General features: G+C 39.3%; 1 long non-coding RNA gene across 6 annotated transcripts; it reads left to right on the top strand.

Moving 5' to 3' along the window:
• Nucleotides 1–7,564: 7,564 nt before the first annotated feature.
• On the top strand, nucleotides 7,565–10,556 carry LOC132036411 (uncharacterized). Of its 6 annotated transcripts, XR_009409580.1 has the most exons (4): nucleotides 7,565–7,748; nucleotides 7,879–7,975; nucleotides 8,131–8,206; nucleotides 10,308–10,556. It is a non-coding gene; the product is annotated as an uncharacterized LOC132036411 (long non-coding RNA). The 6 variants fall into 6 exon arrangements; XR_009409575.1 differs by having other exon boundaries at nucleotides 7,571–7,748; nucleotides 7,879–8,206; XR_009409577.1 differs by lacking the exon at nucleotides 7,565–7,748 and having other exon boundaries at nucleotides 7,755–7,975.
• Nucleotides 10,557–13,019: the final 2,463 nt, after the last annotated feature.

The following is a 13,019-nucleotide window of genomic DNA, read 5'->3' as shown; positions in this document are numbered from 1 at the left end:
CCACTTACTGTAGGAATTATTCAAAACTGCACTACACCCCACCAAAACTTTGCCTCTAGCGACAGAGTGTTCTGGAATATCTTCGACTTTTTGCTCAACCACCGTGGGCTACCCTTGGCTATAATGGAGGCCAACCACTCTGTTACCGACTTTGTCATCCTCCTCTGAATCTTATCATCGTACTCAACCGTGCGAAGAGGTGGAGCAAAATCAGCCCCAAAATAATACCTGTTTATGGCGGCAGGTGATATATCAGCATTCCTAGCTTCACAACAGTGCTCAATTGTGCACCATAATTGGCATAGAATTCCTGCATGAGCATTGGGTAATAGTCACTCAGTTCGCTGTTGAAAAACTCTAGCTTGTAGTGGATCAGCAGTGCCCTGATTTGTGGGTGATCCTCCAAGTCCCGGAATCCTATTCGCCTTTCTTCCTAAATATTTCGTCTAGGAGCACCCCCTTTCTTTATACTTTCAATGCCCTTGTTAAACCGCTCTCGTGAACTTTTTACCGAGAATCGAAGGGTATCCTCCGCTTCAGCTCTGATCAGGCTTTCCTCCTATCTTCGATAATCTGCCACTTCCTGATGGGTGACAGGGGTTACCACTGGATTCCAAGCTATTTTTTATGCTCGAGCTTATTCCGGATCGGACCCTATTGTATCTGAGCTAGAGGAATCCTCCTCGTCAGACTGGGAGGGCACCTGTACTGGGTTAGCTAGGCCTCGAGTTGAGGTTATCAATTATTTCAATGGTCTGTTGTCCTCGTCAGACAAATCTTGGTCCGAGGGAACATCCTTAAGCCTTGTAGTAACCCTGCCTCTCTTGCCTTGTGTAGAACTTCCACCTTTGTGTTTGGGCGGCATACCTGTTGAGGAAAACATTACGTGTGTTATAAAGTTGTTACAGGACCCATGAAAGAAGCGGCAAGTCTTTGCTTGCAAAGCAGTGTTTCAGCATTGTAGGCTGCACAATTAAAGTACAGGGCATATTTTGAAGTATGGACATAAGGTACGCGATGTACACTGATGTACGGGACGTACTTTGTGCACGTACTTGGGAGTTTACAGCTTAGAAGTTTCTGTTGCATTTCACTGATGTACGTGATCAAGGTACGCAACGTACAATAAAGTATGGGACGTACTTTGCTCACGTACTTTTAGGTATACAACTAGGCTGGTTCTGTAATCTTCTACTAAGGTACGTGATCGATGTACGTGATGTACAATAAAGTACAGCCCGTACAGGCATCACGTAGTCTCAGGTATTGCCATTAGACCCTGCTAATATTAAAGACCACTTACACAACATCACCAACACATAAATTACTTCTTTCATACTTCAATTAAGGGGTTTAGGGGTGCGGGTTACTTAGACTTCACCCGTTGCATAATATTTTTCTTTGAGACAATTTACCGAGCAGTTGGTGGGCATAACAACTTTAGGCTTCAAAACTGAAACCCATCGTTAGAATGCCCTCCAACCTAGTGGGGATATGAAATATTTGTCCCCATGAGTTCTATACATGACAGCATACCAATCCCCGCCCCGAATTATACCCACAAATGCTCCCATAACAAGATTTCAATATATGTAGTCCCTTACAATGATCAAGGCATATAATGAAAGAACTTAAATCAACATATCCATGAGGAAGATTACAGCGAGAATAATGTACGCAATACAAAAGATCCCTACAAGTTCCTTTCCCTCACTACTTTTTCGGGTACAAAAGATGGAATTGGGTGTTTTAGTGATTGTGAGGACTATGGTGAGATTATATGGTGGACTGTGGTTAATGGGACTAAGTGATGGCAATTATGAATGGGGTGGTGAAATCGTGGCTGAGGATGGGGGAAGTGGAAGGAATTTAGAAGTGGGAAGAAACAACAAACCGTTCCTTTCTTTTTAAGTTTCAACTTCCCATTTTTTTTAAAAATATTTTTTTTTCTGAAAGTTTGTTATACACGGAAAAGGTATGTCCCGTACAATGAAGTACGGGATGTACATATAGCACGTACCTTTCTCCCTTGTTCCAGCGAGTGTATTCGACGTACCTGATAAAGTACGCGGAGAAGGTACGGCACGTACAATGAAGTACGGCCCGTTATTTCCTCCCGTACTTCCCAAGAATTTCCAGTGAGTTTGCAAGCTTCACTTTACAAGTACGGGCATGAAGTGCGCCCCGTACAATAAAGTACGGGATGTTCTTCTCAGCTCGTACTTCGATCGTCGAAATTCCTGGAAAAAAAAAACAAACGTTACACTATTCTAAGAAACCTGTAAAACATGGGTTGCCTCCCATGAAGCGCTTGATTTAATGTCGCAGCACGACGGTGTTACCAATTTACTCTTGGTCAGGACTTGCCGAGTCGTCATTCGTTCCCAGGTGCTTCAACCGATATCGGTCAACAATCCTATCTCCCGAAATCATACCATGGTAGTGTTTCACCCTCTTCCCGTTCACCTTAAATGTCCGAGTTCCATCTTCGGACTTCAATTCAATAGCTCTATGGGGTGAGACACTTACCACTTCAAAGGGACCTGACCACCGTGATTTCAATTTGCCCGATAGCAGCTTCAATCTAGAATTAAATAGCAGGACGGGGTCACCCTTGTAGAATTCCCGCTTCAGGATTTTCTTGTCATGATACTGCTTCATCCTCTCTTTGTATAATGCTGCACTTTCATATGCCTGATAGCGGAACTCATCCATCTCGTTGAGCTGAAACAATCTGAGTTTGGTCGCGTCTTCCTAATTCATGTTCAATTTCTTCAAGGCCCACATGGCCTTATGTTCAAGTTCAACTAGCAGGTGGCATGCTTTTCCCAAAACTAGCTTGAAAGGCGAAGTCCCAATCGGAGTCTTGAAGGCAGTCCGGTAAGCCCATAGAGCATCATCGAGCTTGTGGGCCCAATCAGTTCTATTTGCATTCACCGTTTTTGCTAAAATACTCTTTATCTCCCGATTAGAGACTTCCACTTGCCCACTTGTCTGAGGATGATAAGGGTTTACACCCTATGTTTGACTCTATATTTCTCCATCAATCCCGCAAAGGCTCTGTTGCAAAAGTGAGAACCACCATCACTGATTATTACCCTTGGGGTACCAAAAAGAGTAAATATGTTCTTTTTCAAGAACCCCATGATACTCTTGGCTTCGTTATTAGGTAAAGCCACCGCTTCTACCCATTTAGAAACATAGTCAACAACTACCAAGATGTACTTCATGCCTCTAGAGCTTACAAAGGGTGCCATAAAATCTATCCCCCAAACATCAAATACCTCAACTTCCATTACAAAGTTCATAGGCATCTCTTTCCTCCTACCAATGTTGCCCTGCCGTTGTATTGATCACGAAGAACGCATACTCAAATTAGCATCATGAAAGAGAGTAGGCCAATAATAACCACATTCGAGAACTTTTGCAGCAGTTCTCGTACCACTATGATGTCCCCCGACTGGAGAGTCGTGGCAAGCCTTCAGAATCTCTAATGCTTCACTCTCTGGGACGCAACGCCGAATAATATTATCAGCGCAAGTTCTGAATAAGTATGGTTCATCCCAATAGTACTGATGAACATCCTGCAAAAACTTCTTTTCTGATAAGATTTGATCTCATCAGGAATGACACCAGTCACCAAGTAATTAGCAAAATTTGCATACCAGGGTGCCATTTGCATAGAAACCTCCAAAACTTTCTCATCTGGAAATGGATCTTCAATATCAAGTTCTTCTGCTGGCACCCTAGTTTCTTGAAGCCTAGAGAGATGATCTGCGACCTGATTTTCGGATCCCTTTCGATCTTTTACCTCAAAATCAAACTCTTATAACAAAAGGACTCAACGAATCGGTCATGACTTAGCTTCCTTCTTTGCCATCGGATACCTCAACACGGCATGGTCGGTGTACACCACAACCTTGGACCCCAACAAATAGGATCAAAACTTCTCAAAAGCATATACTATAGCAAGCTACTCTTGCTCAGTCACCGTGTAGTTCATACTGCGCCGCATTCGATTAATCTCTACTAGCATAGTAGATCGGGTGCATAATTTTATTATGCCTACGGCCAAACACAACATCTATCGCAAAACCACTAGCATCACACATCAACTCAAAAGGCAAGGACCAATCAGGAGTAACAATAACAGGAGCAGTAGTGAGGCACTCCTTTAATTCATCAAACACCTTTCGACACTTGTCATCAAACACAAACTTAGCCTCTTTTTCAAGAAGCTTGCACATCGAGTTAGCAATCTTGGAGAAATCTTTGATGAAGCGCCTGTAGAGCCCAGCATGTCCCAAGAAACTTCAGACACTTTTGACTGAAATGGGTGGAGGAAGTTCTGCAATCACATCTATCTTCGCTTGATCAACCTCAATTCCCTTTTCAGAGATTTTGTGACCGAGGATGATCCTTTCCTTCACCATAAAGTGGCACTTCTCTCAATTTAGCACGAGATTTATCTCTTCACATTTTTTCAGCACTTGACCCAGATGGCCAAGACAATCATCAAATGAATCACCAACAACAGAGAAATCATCCATAAACACCTCCAAGAAGTCCTCTACCATGTCAAAAAAGATCGACATCATGCACCTGCGAAAAGTGTTACTGAGGCATTACACAACCCAAACGGCATTTGATTTGAACGCAAATGTCCTATAGGGACAAGTAAAAGTCATCTTCTCTTGATCTTAAAGGCAATGTTGATCTGATTATATCCCCAGTAACCATCTAGGAAGCAATAGTAAAACCTCCCAGCCAGCCTATCCAGTGTCTGATCAATGAACAACATGGGAAAATGGTGTTTACAAGTGGTAGTATTTAGCTTCCTATAGTCCATGCAAACACGCCATCCAATAACTGTACGAGTGGGAATCAGCTCATTTTTTGCATCAGGCACCACAGTGCTACCTCCTTTATTTGGTACACATTGAACAGGACTCACCCACTTGCTGTTCGGATACACTACCCCATCATCTAACCACTTTATGATCTCCTTCTTCACGACCTCTTGCATGTTCTGGTTCAATCTTCGCTGATGTTCAACACTCGGCTTACTGTTCTCCTCTAGCTGAATTTTATGCTCACAAATACCAAAAAGAATACACCGAATGTCTGCTATGGTCCAACCAATAGCACGTCCGTACTCGCGCAAAAGCTCCATTAAACGCTTAATGCGATTCCTCGATCGGTAATGCTGAAACGATCCGGTAATGTCTTATTCGGACCAAGGAACTCATACCTCAAGTGTGATGGGAGGCTTGGGCTCAAGCTTTGGTGGCTCGATAACAATAGAAGGCTGGTGGAGTAGTTCTATTTGCAAGGTCAAGATCAAGCTTTCTTGGGTGGTAAGTGTAGGAACCCAGATCCTCAAGCGTATTTATAGTTTCCACATAGTCCTCCATATCATAAGCATTAAAGTTCATCAAAACCGCAGCAAGAGCTTCTCCCAGACTTTCTTCTTCCATTTTATATTCGACAGCATCATCAATCCCATCAAACGAATCAATAACCAAGATACTCTCATAAGCGCTTGACAACTTCATCCCCTTGCTTGCTTGGAAAGTCACTGCTTCCTTATTCACTCGGAACTTAATTTCATTCTTTTCAGAGTCCATAAGCGCTCTGCCTGTAGCAAGGAACGGTCTTCCCAAAATGATAGGAATATCTCTATCCACTACACAATCCAGAATAACAAAATCAGCAGGCAACATAAACTTACCCACTTACACCAACACATCATTTATAACCCCAACTAGCTTCTTGATAGATCAGTTTGCCATCTGTAATCTCATAGAAGTCGGTCTAAGAGTCCCCAATCCAGATTGTTTGAAAATAGCAAGGAGCATCAAGTTGATACTCGCCCTATTATCACACAGAGCACGGGCGAATGCATGAAGCCCAATGTTGCATGGAATGGTAAACGCCCCTGGATCTCCCTTCTTCTGAACTGTAGTGGAAGCAATAATCGAACTCACACGATGAGTTAAATTCCCTATCTCATGTTGAACAGACCTTTTCTTTGTAAGCAGGTCTTTCACAAACTTAGCAAATCCGGGCATCTCTTTGACAGCATCTAAGAATAAAAAATTCACTATTAACTGCTTCAACTGATCATAGAACTTATGACACTTAGCATCATCATTCTTCTTTGCCAACCTCTGCGGAAAAGAGGCTCTGCTTTGTACATCTGAGTCAAAGGGCGAAGTGCCCCTTTTATCGTATGTTTCCTTGTGTCAAAAGCAACTTCTGAAACATCACCAACTTTTTCTTCACCACGGACCTCATCTTCAATAATAGGCACATCGAATACACCTCTTCTTCCTCAATAAGTTGGGATCTAAGATCAATACCAACTCGGCCAAGACCCTAAAGTATTTTACCACTCCTCGTGCTAACAGCAAAAGTACGTTCCACTCCCCCACTATTCTTCGAGTTTGGAATAGTATCACTAGGAAGCCCATATTTTCTAGCAGGATGTTGTTCTCTAGAAAGATCACGCATCTGCTGTTCAAGATTCTAAATAGCTAATGAATGAGAAACCATTGTCTCGGATAGCCCAGATAATGTTTTTTCAATTTTTATCTAACTTGCCAACACTTTTTCAAGCATTGACTCCAACCTCGAACTAACTTGATCATTAGACTGCCCTTTTAGTGGAATGTAAGGGTTGGAACTTTTGTTCCTGAAGTTACCATTGTTGTTGTTGTATCTACCTTGGTTCGGTCCCTGCATGGTTGTTATTGTAGTTCCTTGGTTGTTGTTGTAGTTCCCTTGATTGTATGCACCCATTTGCCCTTGTTAAGGTCTCCAAAGATATCTCGATTTGGCCCGAAACATCCTCTTTCGCTACATAATCTGCATATTGAACATTCTCAATCCCAGGCCGAGGGGGACCTGCGTACGGACATTCTTGGATTGGTACATTCCAGGCAGCATGCCTGAGATATCTTCACACACGTTCACTTTCTTCGATTCCCTCTCATCAAGCCTCTTTGTCAATAAAGAGAGACTGGTGGCCAATTGTGCCAACGTCTGCTGCATTTTTCGGCTATCTTTCACAATAGTTTGAATCAACGGTGTTCCAAGTGATAGCCCATCAGAATTACTTGGATGCCATGCTTGACTGTATGTAGTCAATCGATCAAGTATATCGGTAATAGTAGCATAGGACTTATTTATGAAACACCCATTGTGAAGCGTTATTGGCTATCGCTTGGGTCATAGGATCCAACAACACTGTAGAACTTCCCTTCAAAATCGTCAAACCCATGGTTTGGACTCCTATCCAAATATTCTTTGTACCTCTCCCAAGCTTTAAAAAGTTATTCCCCATTACGTTGTTTGAACTCGTAAATCTGATCATGAATTTCGGCTCTTTTACTCGCACTACCACAAAAAGGGGTTTTAGCGACAATTATTTGGCGGCAATAGGGTAATTGCCGCTAATTTATTCTTGAAGGCAAATATTACCGGCCAATGAATATTGACCGGTAATGAGTATACTTTTAGTGGCCATTCAGTAGAATAGCCCTAAACTTTTCATTTTTCACTTTTGTATTCCCTCCGATATCTCTTTTTTCATCTAAATAGTCTCCCACCTAAATTGGATTTACCCTAAAGACTGCAAATCAGAAAATAAAAATAGGCTTAAAGAATAAGATGGACGACGTTCATCACCGATGCTTAAAGAAAAGGGCCTCAACAACAAAAGTCACTGGCCACCATCACAATAACTAGTAAGTTTCTCCCTCTTTATAGATATCTCTCCACTCTATCACTATCTTTGTTCGATCGGCCCCATCACAACAACTAGATCTTTTGACTAGGTCTAGGGCTTGATGTAAAATCGCCCTTAAATTGAACCAGGTTCAACTCTTGTTCTGAAGCCAAAGAGGACACGCCAGAAGAATTGTATTGTGACCACAAATTTTGAGATTTTTCTTTGAAATTTTGAGTTTTTAAGGTTTGATTTTGAGATTTTCCGATTTTCTCTTTTCTTCTTGTTGATATATGTATATCTTTGAGTTATTCATATCTTCGTGGATTTTATTCATGTTCTCATGCTTCATTTTTGTGTCTTTTGACTAAGATGCACTTGTAAATTTTATTGCTAATTAGCTGGAAACAGAGCTGGTGTGCCTGACAATTGCTGCGCATTTCACAAACTGCTACTTTACGGCGAGCATTTTCAAAGGTTAGTTTCTGATCTTTTCCTCTATAATCTTCATGTAAATAATGATTGTCGATCCCAAACAAAACTATGTGAACAGTCCTTGAAAGAAAATTGTTACTTATTTCCTTTTCCTGTAGCCATAAATCTTAGTCTCAGTATTGGGCCAGCTATATTTTTCCCTTTGTATTTGTGGTATGTCTACGTTATTTTGCTTAATGTTTTTTAAGTTCAGTTTTAAGTTTAATATGAAATCAAGTTAAATGACTGACTTAAACTATAAACTTTTTTGGGATTTACTCTTATCTACTTTTTTCTCTTTTTGTTAAAGTTGAAGTTACTCGGACTCTTCAAAAGTATTGCCGCACCCGTGTCGGATTCTCCTAAAATACACTACTTTTGAAGGATCCGACACGCACCCGACGATATTTTAGGAGAGTCCGAGTAACTTAGGTTAAAGTTATTACTAAGGATGGGAACGAGGATTACTGGTACTTACTATGATAATATGTAAACTTTCGTATCAATTTAATAAATCGAATCTCATTGTTAGTTTTAATGTGTAAAATTTCATATCAATACAGTTGATATTGCCTTGGATTGTTTATGCATTACAGTTGATATTGTTACTTGGAAATATTGTAGCAGTTATGCTACTATATATATATATGGCAAATCTAAAATTTTAAGATCAGTAATACCATATTGAATGTATCAGCCGTTATTTTTGCTCTGTACTTGTTATATATTAATGGTGTGTTCATGTCCTTCTATACAACTCTAATCAGCTTCTCAAACTTTCAGATAAATTGTAATTTTTAGAAAGTTGCGGGTTCAATGCCCCTTTTAATATACTTTCAAATTTGATGGGACACATTAATTAACCTGAGCTCATACACTAGTATATTTGTTTAATTACCTAAATGGTGACATTATTGATGAATTTTTCTATGCTAGACTTAATCTGAACCACGAAATTGACATATCGATGTGAAGAAGATGAGATATGCAATTCAAACATGATGTTTTTTACAACATTAATTTAGTTTATGATGAGATGAGATGTGCAATTTAAGTTATAACCATGAATCCTCGACTTCTTTTCCTTTGAGATTAGATGTGCTTAGTTGCTGATTATTTTTGGGAAAATTGTATCTTGTCTGTTATGTGTTTGATAATCCCATACTGAGGTGCATACCGGTGGTGCTTCACTCTGGCTAGTTTGTCATTTTTCCGTTCTGTAAGCATTCCACTGAAGTGTGAACTCATGGACATGTGGCTTTCTGTACCTATTGGTGTTGTTTTCCTCTCTATTTCTGGTTTTCCTTAAGAGTCCAATGTTGTATGTGGCATTGATTCCTTCCCAGTTCTTTTCCTTAGTAAGACTATTTAAAATCTGAAACTAGACTATAATGTATATGTTCAATTTAAAGTAACACACATCATTTGTTGCCAGACCTGCAAATGTGCATAAAGGGAAGACACTGGATCAGAAATTGGATATAGTGCCTAGCAATAACTGGAACTAGGAACAGGTTGACCTTGGGACCTCATTCTGCATTTTGCTATCGTAATTCCTTTGGCATTTCTGCATACGGTTCTCAATCTTTTAAGCTTTAACTTGTAGGTCACTTTCCTTATCACTTTTCAATATCCGTAAGTTAGCTCTTATATTGAACTCAAGTCAGCAAAGAAGATGGCTACAATTTGTTAACAGTTCTGGGCTGTAATTTCTCTTTTTGTTACATTAAGCATTTGACATGAAGTTGGAAACTGAAGTTCATATTCCTCATAGTTCCTTTACCTTTGAGGGGTGGTGGTGGTGTGGATAGATAATGAATTCTTGCAACACATACTGTGGACTTTAAAATGCTCGTGTTCATGACCAGATGCATGATTTACTATTCACTCTAGTGTTTGAGCAAATACTGAGTTTATCTACTTTCCATGTGATTTCCTATGTGATGATGCTTAAAATCTTGGTTTGTCAGCTCATTTCGATAGTCATGTTGGAAGAATTCAGATTTGTATAACCGAAGACAAGTATGTCAATATCCAGGAATATAAAATTATATAGATGTTTAGACTTGTGATTTTTTTTAACATATATTCATTGTTATTTCAGGTCATACAATTTGATGCTCGAAAGTTTAGCATTTGGAAGATTTCAATATGATGAAGTGTTGCGAAAATTAATAGAAGACTATTATTTCTAGTTCTCGATAGGATTGTTATATAATGACATTAGTTATTTAGTTCAAACAATATAAGTTTTCTAAGTAGTTTTTACGTTAATATTTTGCGTTGGTACTTCCGTTTGTTTGTTAGATCTAACGAGATATATTATGTTTTTATAAATTAATAGTGATGTGTTTTTTTAGCATTTATCAAACTTCATTAACACTGAAAGGCTCTCTTTTACTTATAATTTAATTGGATTTATTAGCAAACTAAATCATTTTCCGGGAAAATATAGTAGCCATTATCATTGGCTTGATAATGGTCGTTAAACCATGTGGCTTTTAGAGGCACTTTAATTAAATTTATGGACCATAAAAATGGACGCTAAAAGGGAAAATAAAGACATTTATTGTAGCTATTATAATTGTCACAAATAATTGTCGTTAAGATTGTGACTTTTAGTGGCAATTTAATTAAATTTACCGGCCGCAAAAATGGTCACTAAAAGGGAATAATTAGCCATTTTTCGGATTGGATTTAGCAGCCATCATAATTATCACAACACAATTGCCGCTAAAGCAAGTGATTTTTAGCGGCAATAAGGCATATCTTTACCAGCATTTCGCTAAATGGCCGCTAAAGGCTTTAGCGACGCCAACATCACCGGCCAAAGTTTAATTGCGTGAATGTTTTCAATGGTAATTTTTGTGCCGCTAAAGGCATTTTATTCATATAGACCTTGTAGTAGTGCGAGACCACTTCTATAAAACACTTTGACCATCTCTTCCCGTAGCAGCAATAGAGTTTCGGGGTATTTTTGTGAACCACTTTCTCCTTCTTCTAGCGAATATTTGAAGAGTTTTAGCCAACGCTTTAGGTCACACCGAATATGCCGAGAGCACACATCCGGAAAGTTTGTTATGTGTTGGAGAGGGTCATCATCGATCGATTCCGAAAGTATCCCTCTTGTTTGAGCATATGATAGAGGAATTATCAAAATTGATAGTAGTAGCGCCACCCTGATGAATGATTGCGGATTTTTGTGTCTTCATTTGCTTCGATTCATCGGCAAAAACATTCTCGGCGGAAGTTCGTTGTTGGCCATGATCACCTGGGTTTACAAGCAGCAAACAAGGTGTGTTGGAATATGACAAAGACTTTAAGAAGAGTAAACACTATTTAGTAATTTCAAAACCGTATTCCCCGACAACGGTGCCAAAATTTGATACGCTCAAATTTACAATTTTAATAGTGTAAAGCGGACGATGTCAAATATAGTAACCCAACGAGATTGGGATCGAATCTCACAGAGAATATGGTGTGAAAATTTTACTAAACAAATATTATACTAATCTTGCGGTCCTGGTGTATTCCAGAAAAAGGGTTTTATAGTTGTTTTGGTTTGTGGACTAATTCTTTTGTGGACTAATTCTAAGTGACTAGAAATCTAAAGTTGTAAATATATGGATAAAAAGAACCAAGGTTGCGTCCCCGTCAGATAAAGTGTATGATCATGGGTATCGATCTTGATATACTTCTAATGGATCATTGGTATGGATGCACTTAACCTCTATGTGAATCTAGACTATTTCCCAATAAGAAAAGATTATTTCTTTCTATGCTTTTTCCAAAGATAAAAAAGCATGCATGAAGAACAGTTAATTATGACAAGTAAATTCCTCTTATTCCTAAGTGAATTTATTAAACAAGGGTTAAAGTCTTGAGTTCTTGTTATTTATTCTTACCTAACCCTAGCTATTTTCCCAAATAAACTAAAGTTTACGGCGTTAGCTAATGTTTGTAACCACTAACTATATGATGAAAATAAAGAACAAATAAACCCTAACAATCCACTATGCGTATATCCTTCACGATCTCCAATCACAACACACCCATCTTTGGGTTCACAACCTTAGTAAAGGTGTTTAGCTACTCATGGCAACAAGAAAACAATAAAAGATTGAAAATTGCATAATTGAAATTGTGTTAAATCTTACGAATAAAATCCTGAAATTAATCGGTGTAATTGTCTTGAAATAATTTCTTGCAAGAGTAGCTAAGAACAAAAAAATTGTCTCCCACACAAGTCTCAAAATTCAGAATTTCAAAAGTATGAAAGTGATAAAAAAAACATTCAAAACCACGTTGTCTATTTATAAGAGTCAAATCCTTCTTCAACATGGAACAAATCACGTCACCCTTGCGGAAAGAGTACGGGACGTACATTGAAGTAGTCCCGTCCCTGTAAAATATGGCCTCTGACTAACTTCAGACTTTGGAAGAAGTGCAGGCAAATGTCCATCCCGTCCTTTGAAGTATGGGACATACTCTCACGACGTCTTTTTCCTCAGTGCTTACGAGACTTTCTGTTGCTTTCAGCCAAGGGACGGGCACTAAGTACGGCCCGTCCTTCTATGTACGGGACGTGCTTTCCAAGCCATACTTCCCTTTGTTTTTCCAAAAACTTCAGTGGCTTTCCTCCCAAGTGCGGGGAACAGGTACGTCCCGTCCTTCTTCATGTTTTGCTCCATTTTGCTGAAACTTCCATCTTTGTACTCCTATAACGCCAAATACCTAAAACCCAATAAAAACACATCAAATTGACCAAGACTTGCTCAAAAACAAGTAAAACTTATAGCCAAAAAGCGTTGAATGT

This window comes from Lycium ferocissimum, chromosome 2 (assembly GCF_029784015.1).
Source record: "Lycium ferocissimum isolate CSIRO_LF1 chromosome 2, AGI_CSIRO_Lferr_CH_V1, whole genome shotgun sequence".
NCBI lineage: Eukaryota > Viridiplantae > Streptophyta > Magnoliopsida > Solanales > Solanaceae > Lycium > Lycium ferocissimum.
This window is presented reverse-complemented; position numbering and strand designations above follow the sequence as displayed.